This window comes from Lathyrus oleraceus, chromosome 6 (genome assembly GCF_024323335.1).
Source record: "Lathyrus oleraceus cultivar Zhongwan6 chromosome 6, CAAS_Psat_ZW6_1.0, whole genome shotgun sequence".
Lineage (NCBI taxonomy): Eukaryota > Viridiplantae > Streptophyta > Magnoliopsida > Fabales > Fabaceae > Lathyrus > Lathyrus oleraceus.
The window spans coordinates 356,565,817-356,589,195 of record NC_066584.1 but is presented as its reverse complement, the minus strand read 5'-3'; the positions used below and the strand labels follow the sequence as shown (position 1 = coordinate 356,589,195).

At 37.0% G+C, this 23,379-nt stretch overlaps 3 non-coding genes across 3 annotated transcripts; all 3 read right to left on the bottom strand.

Annotated features, from left to right (window-relative positions):
* Nucleotides 1-22,005: 22,005 nt before the first annotated feature.
* LOC127099896 (small nucleolar RNA SNORD14) lies at nt 22,006-22,128 on the bottom strand. The gene has a single exon (XR_007794358.1). It is a non-coding gene; the product is annotated as a small nucleolar RNA SNORD14 (small nucleolar RNA).
* Nucleotides 22,129-22,215: 87 nt separating this feature from the next.
* LOC127099918 (small nucleolar RNA SNORD14) lies at nt 22,216-22,339 on the bottom strand. The gene has a single exon (XR_007794380.1). It is a non-coding gene; the product is annotated as a small nucleolar RNA SNORD14 (small nucleolar RNA).
* A 266-nt stretch (nt 22,340-22,605) lies between these two features.
* LOC127099478 (small nucleolar RNA Z43) lies at nt 22,606-22,699 on the bottom strand. The gene has a single exon (XR_007793974.1). It is a non-coding gene; the product is annotated as a small nucleolar RNA Z43 (small nucleolar RNA).
* Nucleotides 22,700-23,379: the final 680 nt, after the last annotated feature.

Sequence of the window (23,379 nt, the reverse complement as noted above, 5' to 3'; positions counted from 1 at the left end):
TTGCTTTACAGTTTGTCTGATTGATTACTGATTGAATTTGATTGTTTCCAGGTACTTTAGTTGCTCAGTTCCTTGTGAACTATTGCTTTGCTTTGCTTAAGCAACTTGCATTTGAGGTATAACCTTCTTACTTCATGTAGTCTGGAGACCCGGCTGTTACCGGGCCGGGCAAATTGTCTGAAGTCCTCCTTAAGAGGCAATGCTTGTGTATGTTTATTTTTCAAGCCCAAGCAGGAAAAGTCCTTCAAAGAAGGCAATTGGTGGAAGGTAGGGACAAGCAACCTGTCCCCCACTATTCAGTGAGTCTTCTCCTTGCTCCCATTACATGGTTGTAGCAGTGAGATCAAAAGCCCAAGATCCTGTGCAGTGCACATTGAGTCAGAGTCATCGAGTATAGAAGGGTTCCCCTATTCTGGACCCATGCTCATTTGTCAGCTCTCCCTGGTTAGGGATAAGAGCTGTGAGGTCTGATCCTCACTTCATCCTTTCATCTGCTTCACCTTAGCCTCGTAATGGCAAGGTTAAGAGCAAACACAGCCTGTACAGACGATTGCTTAGGCAGTCAAACCTGATTGATTGAGCCCCCTTGTTTGGCTATAGTGCGTGTTATGTGGATATCTGATTGACATGTTTGTTTGAGATACCTGTTCTCATTTGATGATATATGATTGTATGCTTGTGTGCTAGCTTCTTTCCTGGTTAGGTTAGTTTGCTTATGCAAGTAGGATAGAAAACCGAACTTAGGGTTAACGATGCATGACAACATTAGGCTCGAGTCTCAGCTCCCTAGTTGTGTATCTTTCCCCGGTTTCTGGTTAGCAATTTAGTCCCTTTCAGGGGAACTACATCGCCCTGATCCTCGTGCCAGACGAGGTATGTAGGCAGGTGGTCGTGCGAGACCACTCCGGGCAACCTTTTTCTTTTTTGCGTGCGTTTACTTGTTATCTGACTGTGTTGTTTGGTGTTTTGGTTCGGATGCCGACGTAAGCCCAGTGATTGGCTGTCGGGCTCCAAGTTTGCCGTTTTGTGCGTGTTTTGGTTCGGATGCCGACATAATTCCATCAAGTGGTTGTCGGGCTCCATGTTTGCCACTCTTGCTTGTTTGTATGTTTCGTGTTGTTTGGCGTGCGTAAGCCGAACTACAGGGGCTCTGATTCTTGTTCCAGACAAGATATGTAGGCATAAGGTGCGATACCTTATCGAGCCCGTTCCTCTTAATCCCACCTGCGTTCCCCGTGTGTGTGTGTGATGTTTAGCAACCTTTTCTTTATTCTAGGACGTGGATCCCTAGGAGTACCTAGGACGTGAGGGGTGCTAATACCTTCCCCTCGCGTAACCGACTCCCGAACCTTTTCTCTCTGGTCGCGAGACCATGTCTTTCCAGGTTTCTCTGAGCGTTTCCTTTCCCTATCTTGGGATAAATAACGTTTAGTGGCGGCTCTGTATGTTTTATTTTTAGGCTCGCCGGTTGTTTTTTTCGCAGGATGCGACAATATGCAGAGCTTTATTGTGATTCTTTCCTGCTGGTGTCAGGTCAACATCAGAAAAGCCTAGGCCATTATCAACAGCCAAGTTAGCAACATAATTTTCTAACTGATCGACAGATGTCTCATGAGGTACATGAGCGGTCTTCAAGAATTTTATCAACGCACTGGCATGAGATTCAGAAGATAACAACAAGGATAACATCGAAATTTTAGACGGAGTATGCCTCAGCTGTTCTACCACATCAAAATCACTCTTACGGATGATTTTTAGCCCTTCTTCCATTTCTTGTTTGGCAACATCTTCGGTAGTAACTTCGAATGGTGTCTTTGACTGAGAAGGATTGATTACTGGTCCCTTTCCTCGAGTTTCAGGGGCGGGAGGTGAGATTTCTGGAGAGAAGATCCTTCCACTTCGAGTAATTTTACTAGTCCCAACAATGTCAACGTCGTTAGGATTAGCAGAATTATCATCTTGCTTTATGTCGTGGATGTAAACATCACCTCCATAATTCCACGGAATGGCTTTGCTTGAGGAATACGGTACTGGGCCAGGTGCAGTAATAATTAGGGGAGCTACCTTGGGCTCAACAGTAATCTTCACAGGCACTCTAGTAGCGGTAATCTTCACTGGAACTTTGGACCTAGCAATCACAGATATTTATTCAATAGGGTTTTCCACCTTAGGAATCTTTTCAAAGAGAATTGTACGATCATCCATCATCCGTTGAATACCATTCCTCAACTTCAAGCAATCATTGAGTCGGAGTATACAGAGATCGCAATTTTCAGCACAACCTGGAAATAAACCAGCTTGCAATAAACTCTTCTTGATGATCAGGAGAGGAGATGCTAAGTCAGCTACATTAGTAATGTGAGAATTGTCATCCACAACATTGATAGTCTTGTCATGATTAGGCATAAGAGCAGTGATGACATTAGGAGTCTCCGGAGGATCAAATTCAATTTCTCCAGCGTCGATCATATCCTAAATCTTATTCTTCAACAACCAACAATCATTTGTATCATGCCCGGGGCTATCGGAGTGATATGCACACCTGGCATTGGGATTATAACGAGGAGAAGTAGTGTTGGGATTTGCAGGAGGATCTCTAAGGGTAATTAAATTGCTTTTAGCATGCCCTGCAGTGCTTGTGCTAAAGTCATATTGATCTTGGTAAACTGCCTTCTTGGCCTGTCTTGTCTGTGTTGGAAGTTTTGAGATGGCGGTGTTGTAATCGTAACTGCTCCAACAGTATGGTCACGATTTTTCTTGTTATGACCCCTTTGACCGTACACAGCATTTGATTCATTCTTCCCTTGATATGACTTTTTGGTGCTTGCAGAGGTAGCCGCCTGTATCTTTCCACTTCGAATGCCGCTTTCAACATGTTCACCCGTCAATATAAGTTCAGTGAAACCCGATGAGGAACTTCCCAATAGATGGCTGTAGAATGGGCCAGTCAGTGTACCCATGAACACGTCCACTAATTCTCGATCAGTCATAGGGGGTTTGACTCTGCCAGCCAAGTCTCTCCATTTTTTAGCATATTCTTTGAAGCTTTCTTTAGAGCCCATAGTCATATTCTGCAGCTGTAGCCGAGTAGGCGCTAATTGCGAATTATACTGATAGTGCTTGTAGAAAGCTGTCGCTAAATCAGTCCAGGTGCGGATGTTAGAGCTCTCGAGCTGATAATACCACTCTAACTGTGTGCCAGACAGACTCTCTTGGAAGAAATGGATCCATAGCTTCCTATCAGTGGTATACGGCTGGATCTTTCTCACATAAGCTCTCAGATGCATCTGAGGACAAGACGCACCATCATACTTAGTGAAAGCGGGGACCTTGAATTTGCGAGGAATGACCACATCAGAGACCAGACCTAAGCTTTCGAAATCCAGACCGGGCGCCTTCTGACCCTCCATAGCTAGCATACGTTCTTCCAGCAACTTATACTTATCATCTTTCGGAGAGTACTGTTCATTTTCATAATTTTCATAGTCGTCCTCAGGGTTGAAGGGATCAGCATTCTAATCTTCCGAATCATTTTCTGTCTCATCTTCTTTATCCTTCGGAATTCTAATCTTGACTCTTGGATCCTGTCCTTTAAGCCTTCTTCCCGGGTTAATGTAACTAACAAATTTCTTGTCTTTCTTCTTCTCGAGCAATAGAGTCTTCAGTTCCTCCTGCCCCTTAGATAAGTTCAAGATCATCTCTTGGAATTGAGCATTCTGAGCCTGGAGATCCTTGACAGTTTGTTCGAGGGCCATTTTTCTGTTTGAGAGGAAGACCGTGAGAACATTGATCCTTTAGAGTACTTGTTATGCAATGTTATGTTATGCTATGCAATGTATGAAATGTTTTCAAGGACTTTTGGAATTTAACTTTGCGTAAACCACCAAAAAGGGGAACTTTTATTAATAATTTCTTTAATCAATGTTCATTACAAGAAAAAATGAAAGCTCAAGTCTCCCAGGGACGGCTTCTTTTTGGGCGGAGATATGCATTGAGACTTCGTTCCTCATTAAGCTGGCTGTTGAGCTCTAATACTTTCTTCCTTTCAGCCCAGAACTGAGCTTCAAAAGTATCCCTTTCCTCTCTCAACTGGATCCAATATTTCTTCAATTCTTCAACATTGGTAGGCATATCTGGATAAGGAATGATCTGAGGGGTACCTCCTTCAACTTTTGGTTCAACAATCAGAGGTCCGATTGCAAGATATGGCATGATAAGCTCACGAGCTCTGGCGCGTACCCATCTGAGATAAGGTTCCATAGGAATAGAGTTTTTGTGTCCTAAAGTACTTCTTTTCACCATGCCCCAAGCTCGTACAAACCTTTGACGGAGACCTTGAGAATCGTTGTCATAGTCAAACACAGTGCCTTGGATAATTATTTCATGTGGACCATCTCTTCGAGCATAACCAAACTGACGTAGGGCTAAAGCAGGATTATAAGTAATACCTCCTCTTATCCCCAGGAGTGGTACGTTAGAGAATTCTCCACAACGGTCAATGATGATAACATTTTCTTTGGGTTGGGGACACCAATGGATGTCTGAATGGGAAAGGGACATTATCCTTTGAGACCATTTCAAATTTGGCTCATTCTTCAAGACTGATTGAGGAAGGTGCGAAATAAACCACCTAGATAATAAAGGTACGCAACACATGAGAGTTTCTTGCCTTTTCATAGTACGAGTGTGAAGGGAATTCAAAATGTCTCCAAGCAAGGTGGGCACAGGGTTATGAGTGAGAAATATCTTAACAGCACTCATGTCTATGAATTGATCCGGATTAGGAAATAACACCAAACCATAGATTAGTAATGTTAGAACATCTTCGAAAGCGTGGACACTCATAGCTTTTAGGAATTCTCGGGCCTTATTTATCAGAAATTTGGCAAGTAAACCCTTAACTTCACTTCTTGTTACCCAATTAGTTTCAATGTCGGACTTTGTCATGTGTAAAGCCGCGGCAACCTCTTCAGACCTCAGAATCTTTTCTAAACCACTGAAAGGTGTTTGATCAAGGATAGGTATCCAAGCAACCTGGAAAATTCTTCTAATGTGGGTACCAACTGATAATCTGGGAAGGTGAAGCAATGATGTTTAGGATCGAAGAACTGGAATAGAACTCTCATCATATCTTCCTTGAAACCGATGGTAACTAAATTGAGGAGATAACCATGTTTCTTGATGAACTAAGCATGATCGGGAAGTTCCGACACTAAACCCTTGAGTTGATGAGAGGTCGCTACAAAATTGATCCGGATGGTCTTCTGGGAAGCCATAGCCCTACAAAACAGAGCAAAGTTAAATCCCTAAGTCCTCTAAATGGTTAGTATAATGCCATGATGTCATGATGTTATGATGTTATGATGTCAAGTAAGTAACAAGCACAAACAAGTCACACCATAATCATTCCTAGGTTTTAAGGCTTGCATGAGTTCCATAGGTAAGTACCCTCCCCACTGAAGTTTGGTTGGTTCAACCTGTCCTAGAATAGTAACCGGGTTCTAGAAGGATCTCAAATCATTGACCTTTCCTTAAGTCCACTTCAGTGCAACACCAAGCGGTTGACCAAAATTTCCCTAAAGTCCAATCTCAAATAGTGTAGTATCGAGTATCAACCAACCCCAGTCGGAATCGAAGTCAGTTATCTCACTACTTTCTAATGGCTAGGATGAGTCAATTAGGGTTCTAAAGGTCTGGTTAATGCTTTGATGACACCACGCAGACGCCAAATTTTTCCTCAAGTAAACATGAGGAACATTAGGACATCCAAAGTGTCACATTAACCGTAGCCATCATTTTAACCATTCCAGTATACGCCAGACAATCGCGATGATCTCTTGCTACTTACCTAAAGTACACTAGATCCGGGTGTAGGATCTTTCACTCAAGCATAGAATACCCAAACAATCCCTTAAAAGTAAATCAGACAAAGAAACAATTCGAAAACAAAAGTGATCTTATCTTTAAGGTAACCTCTCTTTTTAAGATTCCCCAGCAGAGTCGTCAGTTCTATGATACGGTGAACCGACTTTGTGTTTTTGCTTTGAAAAGCAATGTTGCGGATAGCAAGAGTTGCCACCGACTTTTCTTTTATCCAATAAGGAAAGGCGGAAAAGAACAGGAAATACCTTGATTAGATTTTGAGTTCGGGAGGCACATTATACAAAGGGAAGGTGTTAGCACCCTTTGTATCCATGGTTATCCATGGGCTCTTAATTGCTTAACTCACTTATGTTTTCCTTGTTTGAGAAAGTGTTTGAGAAATGTGGTATGTTTAGAAAATATTTTGAAAGGAGAGTTTAACTTTGTAATGATTCTTGTACGAATGTATACAAAGTGTTTATCTCGTTTGGTTTTGAAAGATGTTTAGAAAAATATAACTCGACGATGATTCTGGTGCGAATGTATACCAAGTGGTGATTTTCTAAAAGATGTTTTGAAAAGTGTGAGGTGTGAAAAGTATTTTAAGCTGTGAGCAAGCATTTAAGAGTTATACCTAACCAAGGTCTTTATAGGTATTTCCTATCCTTAAGAGGGTAAAACTGTCCTTACTATTGAGAAGTAAGTAGTCTTATCCTTTGGATGTAAAGGGACATTGGGGGGGGGGGGGGGGGGGGGGGGGGGGGGGTGGTCGTCGATTGGTCATTGAAGGCAACATTTGTAAGGATACCTTAGCATTCGAAGGGACGATCATCATTTAATCGTAGGCTACAACGAAGGGTCATCGAGGGACAAAGCCATATATTCGAAGGCAACGTTCGAGGGACAAGGTCATATATTCGAAGGCAACGTTCGAGGGACTATGATTTATCTTGTAGGGACATTGACCTTTTGATCGAAGGGACTATGACTTATCTGTCTAGGGATGATGATGATTTAATCGAAAGGGTCTTTGCTAAGGGTATTCCCACATTCGCGGGACATGACCGTAATATCGTAAGGCAACAAAGAGAGGGTTACCCTAGAGGTGCAAGTGTGGAAATGATTGGATTCAGATATATTATCTTGAATTAATTTATCTAAGTTCAATTATTTATCTTTCCATGCAATCCTATTAGCATACATCTAGACAGTTATATTCACAATATGAAAAAATTAAAGTGCGGAAAATAAGACTACGCTATTACATGGCTTCGGGATGGGGGTACATAATGTAAAAGGGGATATAAAAGATCTAAATCTTAATTAACGAGTACAAAATTAAAAGGGCATACAAAATAATAAAACCTAATTAAACTAAAAAGAAAGAAATAAGAAAAATTTAAGAATGAATTAAAAATATTTTTAGTCTATAATAATAGAAACTTTTTTTTTATGAATTTATGGGAAAACTTAGACTAAATTGATAGAAATTTTAAAAGAAAAGAGAAAAAAAATATAATTAGATTTTTATTATTCAAAATAGCCCATTTTAATTAATTAAATGATATATGAAAATTTAATTAATAAACTAGATTAAATTATATCCTAGTTTAAATTAGGGGTGGCAAAATGGATGGATTGGATGGATATGGATTGCATCGTTAATGGATGGATCAAAACAATCCATTATCCATTAACAATCCACTAAAAGTTTTTTAAAAATATCCAATCAAATCCATCTATTAAGAATAAAAATCCATCCAATCCATCCATTATCATATTTTTAGTGGATGGATATCCATCCATCCATTTTTTTTTCCTTTAAAATTTTTCTTTGAAATTTATTTTTCTTAAAAAGTTTTTTACTTTTTTTAATAAAACAATATCAGTTTTTTTTTTGAGAAAAAATAATTTTTTTTCAAAAAAAAAATATATTTTTGTATTTTTGAAAAAAATAATTTAAATTTTTTTTTTTTCGATTTTTTTTTATATTCGTAAAAAAAACGAAAATAAAATCAAATTTTGGTATTTAAAAAAAAAGATTTTTTTTTGAAAAAAAAAATATTTTTGTATTTTCGAAAAAAATAATTTAAAAATCGTTTTTTTTTATTTTCGAAAAAAAATAATTTTTTTATATTCGTAAAAAAATAAAATTTTCGAAAATAAAATCAAATTTTGGTATTTTTCAAAAAAAATGATTTTTAAATTTTTGGAAAATATCATTTTTTGTATTTTCAAAAAAGAAATTATTTTTTTTCGAAAAAAAAAATATTTTTTGTTTTTCAATTTTTTTTTTTAATATTTGAAAAAAAATATTTTTTTAAAATTAGATAAAAAAATCAATTGGATCATTAAAATGTGTTGGATGGATTGGATCAATCCATGCTTATAAATGGATGGATTGGATCAATCCATTAACTTAATTTTTTATGTAGTGAATGAATTGGATGAATTTTTTTATGGATGGATTGGATGGATTTTGTGTTAATGGATCCAATTGCCACCCCTAGTTTAAATAACTAATATAATATATTAATTAGAAAATTAATTAATGGATTTTATTTTAATAATAGAAAAATAGTGGTGAATTAATTATAGTGGAAAGGGAGTAAACACAGTAAAATACTGAAAGAGGCGAGCTACCAACGAGCCATGTTGATCCATTCGTTATTTATTCGCCTTCATTAAAATATATATTAATTCTACATGGATTTTTCCATTTTGACGCAACACCACCATGCATGTTACAGTTTTCTCTCTTACGGCAAGCTACTTTATTTTTTCTGATGCTGTTTCTTTCATGTGAATACAACAAACTGGGGATTTGATTCTTCTAACTTGCTCACTGTATGTGTGTTGTTTTTATTCAGGCTATGAGTGCTTTATGGTTGCTTCTCTTTTCCCTGCCCGTGAATCTTCTTCCTTCTGCCTTGCCTTGTGTATCTTCTTCTCCTGTATCTCTCCTCTTTCTCCTCTCCCCCTTTTGCTGCAGCCATATGAAGTATTTATAATGGTGTGGATTAGGGTTTAACCTTGCTAAATATTTGGATCCCTTCCTATGCTTTAGGGTTTAACCTTACTAAATATTTGGATCCCTTCCTATACTTTAGGAGAGTTAGGGTTTAACCTTCCTAAATATTTGGATCCCTTCCTAAATATTTGGATCCCTTCCTATACTTTAGGAGAGTTAGGGTTTAACCTTGCTAAGTATTTATTAAATACAAATATTATTATAAATAATGAATAATTTAAATAAAAATTAATTTAACTTTTAGTTACATAACTGAATTAAAATTTAAACCTATTTCTATTTTTACTTTCATCATTTAAAAAAAATCAAAATTATTCTTACTTATATCAACCAAAATTATTTTATAATTTATGGGCTTAAAAAAATGTTACTCTTATAAATAAATTTTATTAAGTAAAAAACGTGAATTACTAAATAAAAACTATTTATAAATAATGAATAAATGGAACATGAGTCACTAAATTATAAAAAATAGTTATTATAATTTAATGAGCTTTAACAAATAAAATTAATTTAAAATTTTAATTACAATTAAAATTGAAATCTATTTTTATTTATGATTAAATTAAAACTATTTTATAAAATTTATTTATATCATACAGATAACCAAAATTATTATTATTTTTTATATCTGTATCACATAATAAATAAATTAAAATTTATAATTTATATGAGAATGTATGCTAATGAATGAATGCAAATGTGAAATGAATGTCATGCATGAATCAATTTATCATAAAAATTAATAGGCAAATTTTGGGGTATGACACGGTGTTTAGCAAGTATACGAACGCGTCAGAGTAATATAAAAGATTGTCGAATCCACAGAGACCAAGTGTCAATCTATCGTTATCAATTGTTATAGTGTTTATCAAAGGCAATCAAAATAGGTGTTTTTGGAGTGTGCAATGAAAAGTAAAGTGTTGAATAAAGATTAATTAATAAAGACAGGGTCGAATGTAATTCACGTAATCAATTAATAGTCTGAGTACTTGCTAATAGAGCTACTTATGGGCAGTGTTTCCTACTTTGAAAAGAACTAATTTAACAGGAACTGTCGCTTTCGCGTATTCAGAACCGAGTTGTACTCCCTAATCAAAACCTCTTATTGTCACTTATAAAAAGGCGCGCATTGCGTTAGAGTAGTAAACCTATTTTTAAGAAATATAGTATCTTGACTAAGTTGAAAAGTATTATAACCTGGGTTTCTTAACCAAAAGAGGTTCTCACGAACCAGACTCTAAACTTATAAACGCGTCCGAAAATAGTTTTAAAATCTCTTTTCTTCTTAAAATAAAAACTCCTAATGAACTAAACAAAGCGCTTTCGCTGTTTTTGAAATAGTTAAAAACAATTAAGTTTAGATAGACGTTGGACGGCTTTCGATCTTACCCAACGGAATTGAAGTGCGGGAAAACTTAAGTTGAAAGTTAAAATAGCCCTTAAGTGTTTCTACGAACAATTGTACGGATTATCGGTTCAATTACGATTCTTACATTCTAACCTTATAGATTTAGTTAGACATGGTAAAGTAAAAGTACATTAATTTAAATAAAAGTAGTGCGAGTGCGGAAAGTAAATAAAAGTATTGCGAGTGCGAGAAATAAACGAAAGTAAAGCGAGTGCGAGGAAATAAATAATTTAAAGTGAGTGCGAGAAAATAAATAATTTAAAGCGAGTGCGAGAAAATAAACAAAGTAAAGCGAGTGCGAGAAAATAAACAAAGTGAAGCGAGTGCGAGAAAATAAATAAGATAAAGACAGGTAATAAAAACCTCCTCCAATCGGAGGGTTGAATAAATTGCAAAGCGGAAATGAAAATGGCGGCAGGATTAACTTCCTTCTAAAGTGCTTCAAACTCGATTACAGACTCTATCACAGACTTGATTACACAATTGTAGTAACACTCCAATGCGAAGCGATTACCACTTTAAAATACTAAATATATGCCTAAGTGAAACAAAGTTGCTCTGAGTTTGCCTCTGTTCTAAGTTTGGATGCTTGTAAAAGTGATTTCGAGTTTCTATTTATAAGCAAGTAAAAAGATGGAAATGACAAGGATGCCCTTCAACTTGAAAATGAGAGGGAAAACTTTTCCTCTTGTGGCGCCCGCCACAAGGCCAATCTGAGGTGCCTTAGTGGAAGTAGTGGGGAACGTGGCGGTTGAGGGAAGTTGAGCTTGGACACGTCATGGCAGGGTCTATGGCGCCAGCCATGGGGTAGGCGACAAGTACAAAATGCTGAATTTTAGGGTTTTTAGCTCTTTTTCCCTCCTTTTCTCGATCGGGGCTCCGATTAAAGTAAAAGCCTGAAAACAAAGGAAAACATAGCAATAACACAACAAAATAACAATAAAACAACTAGAATTCATGTGAAATCGGAATAAAAAATACGGTAAATTTCGGTGTTATCAACGATTTGGGTCGTTGTGGACAGGTTGACGAAATGTGCTCATTTTATTCCGATGAGGATGGATTATTCGATGGAGAGGCTTGCTAAGTTGTACATCGAAAGGATTGTGTGTTTACATGGTATTCCGTCGAGCATTATTTCGGATAGAGATCTGAGGTTCACTTCGAGATTTTGGGAAGGTTTGCAAGGTGCTTTGGGTACGAAGTTGCGTTTGAGTTCGGCATATCATCCGCAAACTGATGGTCAAACAGAGAGGACTATTCAGTCACTTGAAGATCTTTTGAGGTCTTGTGTTTTGGAACAAGGAGAAAATTGGGATAGTTTCTTGCCTTTGATCGAGTTTACGTATAACAACAGTTTCCATTCGAGTATTGGAAAGGCACCTTTTGAGGCTCTTTATGGTAAAAGGTGTAGAACTCCTTTATGTTGGTACGAATCAGGAGAGAGGGATGGGGTTGTGTAACACCCCAATTAAAATAAGATAATTATTTAATTTAAATTAATATTTTTTTTATTAATTTAATTGAATAATTGGAATTTGGGATTATTATTACTATTATTTTGGAATAATAATTATTGGGATAATTATTTATTGGAAAATATATATAAGTTGGAATTAAGGAAAAAGTCCCATTTTGGAGTAAAAAGGTTTTTACGTGAAAAACAGAGAAGCGATCGTGAAAGAGGAAAAGGGCAAAGGCAGAGCAAGAGGAAGAAGGTTGGAGAAGAGAAGAGCTTGAAGCTTGAGATTTGCCGGATTAACTCAGGTAAGGGGGGTTTATCATCGGTTAAAGGGTATTATATGATAATATGTACTGGGTAGTGATAACCATTGTTTATCTCTGATTAGATTGATGTATGATGAATTTGTGAAATAGTGGATGAATGAAATTGGATGATAATTGAAAGGAATTCGAAGAAATTTAACATCTATGCACATAACAGCCAGTGGATGAATGAAATTGGACGATAATTGAAAAGGAATTCGTAGAAATTTAACATCTATGCACATAACAGCCAAATGACGTTCGCCATTATGCCTTCGGCGTTCGCCATTTGGGTTTTTTTTTCCAGAATAAGAGCGTTTAACGCTAATGGCGTTCGCCATTAGCCTAATGGCGTTCGCCATATCAGTTTGACAGACAGTTTTTCCAGAATGAGAGCGTTTAACGCTAATGGCGTTCGCCATTAGCCTAATGGCGTTCGCCATATCAGTTCGACAGACAGATTTCACGTTTTAAACTCCCAGATGTGATATCGTTGTAATGTTGTTGTTGTTTTGTTGGGTCTTGAGTAGTATAGGTATTAGTAGAGTGTGCTAATACTGTGTTTGATTATGTGGCATGATATGATATGCTGTTGTGATAAAATGTGTTAATGATGTGTGATGCTATGCATGATGCTGTGAATGTATCAGTTATGTATGCATTGTGAATAGACTGCCTTGTGGCTTAGAGTGTGAGCATGTGTCTATTCTTGAATTGTTGTTGATGTTGCATTGCTAGATGATTAGCATGCATGGCATAGCCTTCGGGGCTGTAGCTAATTCCCATAGTGAGGAATTAGTGAGTGAACCAATTTGGGTTGTTGTTGATGTTTGCATACTAGATGATTAGTGTGCATAGTCTAGCCTTCGGGGCTGTAGCTAATTCCCATAGTGAGGAATTAGTGAGTGAGTCACTAGGTCTCAAATGAGTGGGACTAGTGAGCTTAGTAGCCGTATCTGGAGGGATCGGTGAGCTTGAACTGTATGTTCAAGAATAGTCGGTACCGCATGTGTGGAGTCTCATTGCATAATGAATGTATGGCATATAATATGAATGGATGTATTCCAGTATTATATGTGTGTTGTGTGTTGTGTTGTTGATGTTGAGTATGGTTGAGGTTATACATACGTTATATGTTACTGTTGAATATGATGTTTGAATGGATACTGCCGTTGCTGAGCGTGTAGTCTGGTTAGGGTGAATTAATGTGTTAATTACTTAACATTACATGCTGTTGTATAATACTTATTATATTGATTGAGGAACTCACCCTTACAACTATTTTTCAGGTAACGAGCAGTGAGTTGAATAGAAGCTAGTGCTATGGAGTCTAGTGTAGTCTCCTTAGTGGGTCATGCTCTGGTAGATGTAACATCGGGATGGGATGTTTGACTATGTTTTATTTTAGTTGTTGATCCACTTTACATGTAATGTGGTACATGTTTTGAATGTCGATATTTTGTATCCGCTGCGAATTATGCAAATAAATCTTATTTTGATTAAATAAATGAGCATGACAGGATAGAATTGATGAATGCAGTGAAATGATTGTGTGACACCCTTCGGGGCATAATTACTCTGATTAATATGTTGTTATTTTAATTGAATTATTTTGGGGTATTTAGAAGGGTGTTACATTAGTGGTATCAGAGCATAGTCGGTCGTGTCGAGTCGTAATCATTCTGTTTCCCCTGTACGGTATAGGTGTTGAGTAACCTATCAGTACTTATTGTTTTAGTTGTTTGGGTTTTCGGAGTAGAGATGGCTGGAAGAGGTAGAGACGATGCTGCGATTGCTGAGGCTCTGGGTATGCTAGCGGGAGTACTTGGAGGAAATCCGAATGTTGCGGGAATGGGAGCTGCTCGTCAACTGAGTGAGTTCCAGAAGAACGATCCTCCAATGTTCAAGGGAGCATACGATCCAGATGGTGCTCAGAAGTGGTTGAAGGAGATAGAGAGAATCTTCCGAGTGACTGAGTGTGCCGATAACCAGAAGGTCAGGTTCGGTACGCATATGCTGTCAGAGGAAGCTGATGATTGGTGGGTTGCTACCCGCACTGAGTTGGAATCTGCTGGGAATACTGAGATCTCTTGGGCTGTGTTCAGAGAGAGATTCCTGAGGAAGTATTTTCCAGAGGATGTCAGAGGAAAGAAAGAGATAGAGTTCTTGGAACTGAAGCAGGGTAACAGGTCTGTTACTGAGTATGCTGCTAAGTTCACAGAGCTGTCGAAGTATTACACTCCCTATAATAAGGCTGCTGGAGAATTTTCCAAATGTGTGAAGTTTGAGAACGGGTTGCGTCCCGAGATCAAGCAGGCGATTGGATATCAGCGGATCAGGGTGTTTTCTGATTTGGTTGACTGTTGCAGGATTTTCGAACAGGATTCCAAGGCTAGAGCAGAGAGCTATCAGCAAAGGGTTGATAGGAAAGGTAAGAATCAGATTGATCGTGGGAAACCGTATGCAGCTGGCAAAGGTTTCCAGAGGCAGAGTGGGATGAAGAGGCCTAGTGGGGGAGACTCTAGTGCTCCTGTTAAGTGTTACAGATGTGGTCAGGCTGGACATCGTATCCATGAGTGTACCAGTAATGAGAAGAAGTGTTTCAAATGTGGAAAAGGTGGTCATTTAGCTGCAGAGTGTCGGTTGAAGACTGTGATATTTCCTGAGGTTGAGGAAGGAAAGGATTTGTTTCTATCAGCTAGGCAGGTGAACGAGGAAGTAGCAGATGGGGCAGAGTTGTTATGTTGTTGGCAACTTTGGAGGCTAAAGATAAACTGGTGATTGGCGATCTAGCGGTGGTGTGTGATTTTCCTGATGTGTTTCCGGAAGAAGTGAATGAATTACCGCCAGAGCGTGAAGTTGAATTCTCGATTGAATTGGTACCTGGTACTAGACCGATATCGATGGCTCCGTACCGTATGTCTGCTGTTGAGTTAGCTGAATTGAAAAGTCAGTTGGAAGATTTGTTGGATAAGAAGTTTATTCGTCCAAGTGTGTCACCGTGGGGTGCACCAGTGTTGTTGGTTAAGAAGAAGGAAGGTACTATGAGGTTGTGTGTGGACTACAGGCAACTGAATAAAGTGACGATCAAGAATCGGTATCCTTTGCCGAGGATTGATGATTTGATGGATCAGTTGGTTGGTGCGAGTGTGTTCAGCAAGATAGATTTGAGATCTGGGTATCATCGGATACTTGTGAAAACTGAGGATATTCAGAAGACTGCTTTCAGAACGAGGTATGGACATTATGAGTATTCTGTAATGCCTTTTGGGGTGACTAATGCGCCAGGAGTATTTATGGAGTACATGAATAGGATTTTCCATCCGTGTTTATTGATGACATTTTGGTGTATTCGAAATCTGAAGAAGAGCATGCTGAGCATTTGAGGAGTGGTTTTAGGAGTGCTGCGAGAAGCGCAGTTATTTGCTAAACGGTCTAAGTGTGAATTTTGGTTAGAAGAGTTGATTTCAAGGAGGTGATTTCAAGAGGTGGGGGCTGTTGATCCTTCTAAGATAGAAGCTGTATCTAAGTGGGAAGCTCCGAAGTCTGTTGCTGAGATTCGAAGTTTCCTTGGTTTGGCTGGTTATTATAGGAAGTTCATGGAGGGATTTTCTAAGTTGGCGTTACCGTTGACTGATGTTGACTAGAAAGGGGAAAGCGTTTGTTTGGGACTCAAAATGTGAAGAAGGTTTCCAAGAGTTAAAGAGAAGGTTGACTACTGCTCCTATTCTGATATTACCGAGTTCGTCGGAACCATTGGAGGTTTACTGTGATGCTTCATTGTTGGGTTTGGGTGGTGTGTTGATGCAGAATAAGCAGGTAATAGCTTATGCATCGAGACAGCTGAGGGTTCATGAAAGGAATTATCCGACACATTATTTAGAGCTGGCAGCTGGTATGTTGTTCTGAAGTTATGGAGGCATTATTTGTATGGATCAAGATTTGAGGTTTTCAGTGACCATAAAAGTTTAAAGTATTTGTTTGATCAGAAAGAGCTGAATATGAGACAGAGGAGATGGTTAGAATTTCTGAAGGATTATGATTTTGGTTTGAATTACCATCCGGGTAAAGCAAACGTAGTGGCTGATGCACTGAGTCGGAAATCATTGCACATGTCTATGTTAATGGTTAAGGAATTGGATTTAATTGAGCAGTTCAGAGACTTGAGTTTGGTGTGTGAGAGTACCCACAATAGTGTTAAATTGGGAATGTTGAAGTTGACAAGTGGTATTCTGGATGAGATTAGAGAGGGTCAGAAATCCGATATGCTTTTGGTGGATAAGTTGACTCTAGTGAATCAAGGTCAAGGTGGTGAATTCAGGGTTGACGAGAATGGTGTTTTGAGATTTGGTAATCGGGTGTGCGTTCCGGATGTCACAGAACTTAAGAAGAGTATTCTTGAGGAAGGACATCGTAGTGGTTTGAGTATTCATCCTGGAGCTACGAAGATGTATCATGATTTGAAAAAGTTATTTTGGTGGCCGGGAATGAAAAGAGAAATTGCGAGTTTTGTTTATTCTTGTTTGACTTGTCAGAAGTCAAAGATTGAGCATCAGAAGCCGTCTGGGCTAATGCAGCCGTTGGCTATTCCAGAGTGGAAGTGGGATAGTATCAGTATGGATTTTGTTTCTGGTTTGCCGAGGACAAATAAGAATTTTGAAGCTATTTGGGTGATTGTTGATAGATTGATCGAAATCGGCTCATTTCATTCCGATTAGAATGGATTATCCGTTAGAGAGATTAGCCGAGTTGTATATTGAGAAGATTGTAAGTTTGCATGGTATTCCGTCGAGTATTGTTTCGGACAGAGATCCTAGATTTACATCGAAATTCTGGGAAGGTTTGCAGAGGGCTTTGGGAACTAAGCTGAGATTGAGTTCTGCATATCATCCGCAGACTGATGGTCAGACTGAGAGGACGATTCAGTCGCTAGAGGATCTTTTGAGAGCTTGTGTTTTGGAAAAGGGAGGTGCTTGGGATTGTTATTTACCGTTGATTGAGTTTACCTACAACAATAGTTTTCATTCGAGTATTGGTATGGCACCGTTTGAAGCTTTGTATGGTAGGAGATGTCGGACACCTTTATGTTGGTATGAGTCCGGTGAGAGTGCTGTGGTTGGACCGGAGATTGTTCAACAAACTACAGACAAGATTAAGATGATTCAGGAGAAGATGAGAATTGCTCAGAGTCGACAGAAGAGTTATCATGATAAGAGGAGGAAGGCACTTGAGTTCCGAGAGGGAGATCATGTGTTTCTTCGTGTTACTCCGATAACTGGTGTTGGTCGAGCTTTGAAGTCAAAGAAGTTGACACCTCGATTTATTGGTCCCTATCAGATTTTAGAAAGGATAGGAGAGGTAGCCTATCGTATCGCTTTACCGCCGTCGCTTGCGAATTTGCATGATGTTTTTCATGTGTCTCAGTTGAGGAGATACATTCATGATCCGTCGCATGTAGTCCAAATAGATGATGTACAGGTGAGAGATAACCTGACTGTTGAAACATCACCTATGAGGATCGAGGATCGAGAGTTGAAGCAGTTGCGGGGTAAAGAGATTGCCTTGGTGAAGGTAGCTTGGGGAGGACCAGCAGGTGGCAATGTGACCTGGGAACTTGAGAGTCAGATGAAGGAGTCTTATCCGGAGTTATTTGCTTGAGGTATGTTTTCGAGGACGAAAACTCTTTTAGTGGGGGAGAGTTGTAACACCCCAATTAAAATAAGATAATTATTTAATTTAAATTAATATTTTTTTTATTAATTTAATTGAATAATTGGAATTTGGGATTATTATTACTATTATTTTGGAATAATAATTATTGGGATAATTATTTATTGGAAATATATATAAGTTGGAATTAAGGAAAAAGTCCCATTTTGGAGTAAAAGGTTTTTACGTGAAAAACAGAGAAGCGATCGTGAAAGAGGAAAAGGGCAAAGGCAGAGCAAGAGGAAGAAGGTTGGAGAAGAGAAGAGCTTGAAGCTTGAGATTTGCCGGATTAACTCAGGTAAGGGGGGTTTATCATCGGTTAAAGGGTATTATATGATAATATGTACTGGGTAGTGATAACCATTGTTTATCTCTGATTAGATTGATGTATGATGAATTTGTGAAATAGTGGATGAATGAAATTGGATGATAATTGAAAGGAATTCGAAGAAATTTAACATCTATGCACATAACAGCCAGTGGATGAATGAAATTGGACGATAATTGAAAAGGAATTCGTAGAAATTTAACATCTATGCACATAACAGCCAAATGACGTTCGCCATTATGCCTTCGGCGTTCGCCATTTGGGTTTTTTTTCCAGAATAAGAGCGTTTAACGCTAATGGCGTTCGCCATTAGCCTAATGGCGTTCGCCATATCAGTTTGACAGACAGTTTTTCCAGAATGAGAGCGTTTAACGCTAATGGCGTTCGCCATTAGCCTAATGGCGTTCGCCATATCAGTTCGACAGACAGATTTCACGTTTTAAACTCCCAGATGTGATATCGTTGTAATGTTGTTGTTGTTTTGTTGGGTCTTGAGTAGTATAGGTATTAGTAGAGTGTGCTAATACTGTGTTTGATTATGTGGCATGATATGATATGCTGTTGTGATAAAATGTGTTAATGATGTGTGATGCTATGCATGATGCTGTGAATGTATCAGTTATGTATGCATTGTGAATAGACTGCCTTGTGGCTTAGAGTGTGAGCATGTGTCTATTCTTGAATTGTTGTTGATGTTGCATTGCTAGATGATTAGCATGCATGGCATAGCCTTCGGGGCTGTAGCTAATTCCCATAGTGAGGAATTAGTGAGTGAACCAATTTGGGTTGTTGTTGATGTTTGCATACTAGATGATTAGTGTGCATAGTCTAGCCTTCGGGGCTGTAGCTAATTCCCATAGTGAGGAATTAGTGAGTGAGTCACTAGGTCTCAAATGAGTGGGACTAGTGAGCTTAGTAGCCGTATCTGGAGGGATCGGTGAGCTTGAACTGTATGTTCAAGAATAGTCGGTACCGCATGTGTGGAGTCTCATTGCATAATGAATGTATGGCATATAATATGAATGGATGTATTCCAGTATTATATGTGTGTTGTGTGTTGTGTTGTTGATGTTGAGTATGGTTGAGGTTATACATACGTTATATGTTACTGTTGAATATGATGTTTGAATGGATACTGCCGTTGCTGAGCGTGTAGTCTGGTTAGGGTGAATTAATGTGTTAATTACTTAACATTACATGCTGTTGTATAATACTTATTATATTGATTGAGGAACTCACCCTTACAACTATTTTTCAGGTAACGAGCAGTGAGTTGAATAGAAGCTAGTGCTATGGAGTCTAGTGTAGTCTCCTTAGTGGGTCATGCTCTGGTAGATGTAACATCGGGATGGGATGTTTGACTATGTTTTATTTTAGTTGTTGATCCACTTTACATGTAATGTGGTACATGTTTTGAATGTCGATATTTTGTATCCGCTGCGAATTATGCAAATAAATCTTATTTTGATTAAATAAATGAGCATGACAGGATAGAATTGATGAATGCAGTGAAATGATTGTGTGACACCCTTCGGGGCATAATTACTCTGATTAATATGTTGTTATTTTAATTGAATTATTTTGGGGTATTTAGAAGGGTGTTACAGGTTGGACCCGAGTTGATTCAAGAGACTATGGATAAGATTAAGATGATTCAAGAGAAGATGAAGGCTTCTTAGCGTCGTCAAAAGAGTTATCATGATAAGAGGAGGAAAGCTCTTGAGTTTGAGAAAGATGAGCATGTGTTTCTTCGAGTTACGCCAATAACGGGTGTTGGTAGAGCTTTGAAGTCGCCTAAGTTGACGCCGCGTTTCATTGGTCCTTATCAGATTTTCGAGAGGATAGGTGAAGTGGCATATCGGATTGCATTACCACCGTCACTTTCTAATCTTCATGATTTGTTCCATGTGTCTCAATTGAGGAGGTACATTGTGGATCCATCGCATGTTGTTCCATTAGATGTTCAAGTACGGGATAATTTGACGGTTGATATATCACCTATGCGAATTGAAGATCGAGAAGTGAAGAAGCTTCGTGGTAAGGAGATTGCTTTGGTGAAAGTGATATGGGACGAAGTCGCCAATGGCAATATCACTTGGGAACTCGAGGATAAGATGAAGGAATCGTATCCGGAGTTGTTTGTTTGAGGTAAATTTTCGAGGCCGGAAATCTTTTAAGTGGGGAAACGTTGGGTTCACATTGCGGTACCACATGCATAGAGTCACATGTCTTGCATTGAGTCACATTAGAGTTATGTGATAATTGAAAGTATGCATTGATGTGATTGTAAGGTGTGTATGAGATATGGCAATTGAATTTGGTGATGTTTGGATACATGACTTGGCAAAATATGTGATAATGTGATAATTGTAATTATGTGTATATTTGGGAATATAGTATTGGATTTTAATATTATAACCCTTGAGTTTTGATGGATGTTTGAAACATGTAAAATAAATGTTGGTTAGTATTATTTACATGGTTATACAACATGTGATGAATTCCTTCAATTGTTGATTTAATAATTGTGCTTTATTATACTTCTTCATAATGATTTGAATTCTCACCCTTATGATGGTATGTTGCTTTACATGGCAACGTACAGATACTCAAGATAGTATTGCTAAAGTAAGTGGACGATACTCGAGATTAGCTGGAGAGCTTCAGTGCTTTGTTTTAGAAACTAAGTAGTAAGTCAATGCTCTGATCATGTAACACGAGGTAGATTAGTAGTATTGAACATATATCTGATTAGATACGTTTTATATTATTACTTGCGAACATGTTTATTTGAAATTCGCTGCTTTGGTGATCTATAGCTACTTTGACCATGTTAGTGTCACTAATTAATTTTTTGTTGTGAAATATGTATAGCTACTTTGACCATGTATAGCTACCCTAACATTGTTGTGAAATACATAATTATATGGTGATCAATTAATTATAACTAATGTGCATTTATTTTATTTTTAGTGGAAAATAATTCAAATGGAGAGAAAGAATGTCTTTACTTATATGATTCCTCTTAATGAGTAATGCCAGAATTCACTACACCTTTATCGATATGTTTGAGCTTATTCCTCTTAAGATAACTATTGTAACACTAGACTACGATGCTCATTTCTTCCTTTTTGAAAACATCTTCCCAAACATTATCACTTTCTTTCTATGACATTCTCAAGGGCCTCTACAAAAATAATGTATGTTTCTCACTTTCAAATAATATAAAACTTATGTGTTTTTCATCATCAATCATTATTCAAACATTTGTAAACCAACACGATTCATTACACAAATATCAAATATTAAAATATAATAATATTGAAACAATATATATAATGTTGACTCAATTTATGTAATCTTAAAAATAAAAAATACACATAATAAAGTGTACTATTAAGAATTATGTACATTTCATAGTGTATAAACTATATCCTTCCATAGATTTCTTAAACAAACTTTCACAGAAACTAATTACATGTTTGTCTTTGAGAATAATAGACTACACATACAATATTTCTACCTTAGTATTCAAATAATTATAAATCATATACAAATAGTTGTTTAAAATACTATAAATAAACCATACTCAAATAATTATAAATCATATACAATTAATTTATTTGAATAAAAATATTATAAATAATAATTTATCCTTGCTACCTTAATAACAATTAAAACAAAATTTGCAAAGGGTAAATATAAAAATTCAATAAACCTTAAATATAAACAAAATTTTTTCAAAATACACTGCATTATATAATTTATAGTAATATTAAAATTATATTTATTTTACAAAAACAAGTATATTAGACAATATTAGATTTAAAAATATTTTAATAAAACTAACAATTACAAAAATATTGTCAATCATAATCGAATTTATGAGTATAATATGAGCTCAGACATCCAAGGAAGGAAAGAGCAGCATTAACTCTCAAGCCTGGCGAAAGGCGAAAGTTCTTAGGCGGCCACTGCGAATGTTTTGAGAAACAAGCCTTACATTTATCATCACAGCTCACATACAATTAAATCAATTGTATCCATGGCAATAGTTGACTCTATTAATATTCTATAAAACAAAAAAAATTGTTCTAAAATAAAGATTGTCTCAGACATCCAAGGAAGGATAAAAACAGCACTAGCTCTCAAGCCTGGCGAAGGCGAAAACTCTTGGGCGGCCACTGCGAATGTTTTGAGAAACAAGCCTTCAAAAATATCATCATAGACAATAATCATGCACTGGATCTAAAGAAAATCTATGCTAAAAAAAATATCAAAATTGAAAGAAAAAAAAATCATTGATTTAGCAGAATGTTTGGCCTCATTGAGAAGATTAGATTGTCTACACAGATAACTTCAGACATATGCTTGTCTATTAAAATAAGTTTTAATCCTTGGCCAACATAATAGAATTAACTACAAAGCTGAATGAGAAGGAAAGATCTATAAAAATGTAATAATCAAAATAAAATAAGTATCTGTGATTGGAAAAAAGGACTCAGAATATGGGTGGTGATATAACAGGATGGTCGGCAAGGTCGATTTGACCAATTACGACGAACGAGACCTATCACAATCGTCACTGTCCAATTTATGTTTCAGATAACAAAAATCAAAACAAGTTTAGAACATGGGGAAACCAGAAAACTGAAAAGAAAGAATGCAAACATTGAAGAGGATGAGAACGATCTAGGTTTAGAGTGAAGAGTATAAACTTTGCGGCTAACTGTTTTGCGAATATGTGAGCGAGTGTTAGGGTTTTAAAGAGTTCGGTTGGGCTTTTTTATTTTGAATATCTACTAGACCCTGCAATGTTTGATTGGGCTTTTCGTTAAATTTTGCTAAATAAACACTTCGGTTCTGCTTAGATACACGTCGGTTTTTTTTTCACTCGTTATTTCAGATTTTAGAATTCAAATAATACAAAATATGTTTTATATTTTAAAATTTTAACAATACACAAAACCTTCTTTCCCTTTTCTCGAGTTTTTTTTTCCTAATATTATAAGTCAATTATAACATACTAGCGTCCAGACGGACACGGGCACTTACGTGCCCGTCTGTCCGTTTTTTTAACGCACATCATTGAAAATTTAAGTGATATTTTTTATTTAAATGTAATTTTTTCTAATATTATAAGTCAATAATAATGGTTTTATTGAAAGTTATTAGATAAATTACATAATAAAATAAAGATAAAAATAGTAGAAAAATAGGCTATACCAAAAAAAAATTCATTTTATATATTATTATATATTGTTATAGATT